A 1,731-nucleotide genomic window follows, 5' to 3' on the forward strand; every position below is an offset into this window, starting at 1 on the left:
TATTCATTCATGTTCTAATAATGACACTAAACACTAGCTATTTGGTTCCCAATCAGTGTTCCTCAGAAACTGTTTCTTGGAGTTTTATAATAAAATCAAACACAATTATATGATTTAATACAAATTGTTATTTTCCTTTCTCAAAAATTTTTAAATTAATTGATACGTACTTAACATGACAATTTTCTTTTAAAACAAAATAATTGTTGACTTTTTCTCTTCAATTGCTTTCCAATACATTTTCACAACTATTTACGTCATTGCACTATTCATTTCAAATTCAACAAACTGATCAAAATTTTACTTTCTTTTCAATTATTAATTCTATTCGAAATAATTTATATTATCTTTGTTTATATGCATGTGTACGCTTTGTTATTTGGGCAATTATTTAGTACTAATTTGTAGTCCACACTTGTAAGCACGACTAGATGTAAGTTAAAATATCCTTTGGAAAAATAAGTTCCACTGACAATGTTCACTTATAGCGGTTTCTATCATTATATTGACACTTTTTCCAATGTCTTTTTTTATTCCATTAAACCAATCTCATTTCCTTTATGAGTGTTTTTTGTCTTGCTAATCCAAAGTTTCATTTTGTCCATTTATCGCATTTAGACTGTTTTTGTTTACTTTCGATAAATACTCGATAACTCTTCCATGTATTTGGAATGTTTTTTTTTTGCATCAGAAAATGTTCAATTATGTATGTATTCATGTATGTTTCTGTCCATTAGCCCATGTGAATTATCTGTAAATAATATGCATAATTTTCACAGTTGGCATTTATTGCATTCATTATTTTTAAGTTATAGTGAATTTATTCTTGTGAAAATATCGAAAAATTGATTAGGCTATGATGAACAGTGTGTGACCAATGCGATTTATTCCCCAATCCAATTCAGTTAATTTACCTATCATCATTGACGGTTAGTATTGCCTTATTTTACATTTCACCATTAAACCATGATTTTGTAATTTGTACTATAACACTCATTGCTAATATATTAGTTTTTGTTCAGGTTGAATTTATCAGGCGGATGGTTTCACAATGACAACATCGTAGTAGTTACCAATGAAGTTTATTAATGAAGCATCAATTCTGGTGAGTGAGTTTTTATTTGAAATTCATAATTAATATTCGCAATTATGCACTTATCTGTTTAAAGGATCTAGCACGGGTGGCATCATATTTTATCAAGCCAGCATCCTCAGTTATCGATGAAATTACTTGATGCACATTAGTCCATCCAATTGAGTCACTTCCACATGTCCGTGAATTTATTTTTATCATTACCATGGACCGTTCCTGTCTATTTGATCTTTTGAGTTTGGTAAGCAGCGTTTACTTTTGAATCATTTACTTACATTGCTGACGACGGTGTTTTACATTAGATTAAGCTGAGGCCCAAAGAACACACCGGTTTGTTGAAAGCTTGTCATGGATTTCAAGAAATGCACCAATTCCGGCCAGAACTGATTATCAATTAGGTGCTGTTCTCATCGAAATTGGTGTGTTCCATTTTATGAATTGCTTCATCTGAGTTTTGCAATTTCGTTTTCAGTTTTCCAAATGACATAAATTCTAATATGTCGAATGGTTTTTTTCTACATTGTTGCACAATTGTTTACTTTTAATCATAACCATCAAAAATTGTGAATTAGACCTAATAGTTTTTTGTGGATATTGAATATTGAACGTGAAAATATAATGTTTCTCTTCAATTAACA

At 29.9% G+C, this 1,731-nt stretch overlaps 1 long non-coding RNA gene across 1 annotated transcript; it reads left to right on the plus strand.

Moving 5' to 3' along the window:
- Nucleotides 1–960: 960 nt before the first annotated feature.
- LOC125504592 lies at nt 961–1,278 on the plus strand. The gene is made up of 2 exons (XR_007281582.1): nt 961–1,105; nt 1,170–1,278. It is a non-coding gene; the product is annotated as an uncharacterized LOC125504592 (long non-coding RNA).
- Nucleotides 1,279–1,731: the final 453 nt, after the last annotated feature.

The sequence above is a fragment of the Dendroctonus ponderosae genome, unplaced genomic scaffold, assembly GCF_020466585.1.
Source record: "Dendroctonus ponderosae isolate FM_Combo_2020 unplaced genomic scaffold, Dpon_F_20191213v2 Dpon_F_20191213_5, whole genome shotgun sequence".
Classification (NCBI taxonomy): Eukaryota; Metazoa; Arthropoda; class Insecta; order Coleoptera; family Curculionidae; genus Dendroctonus; species Dendroctonus ponderosae.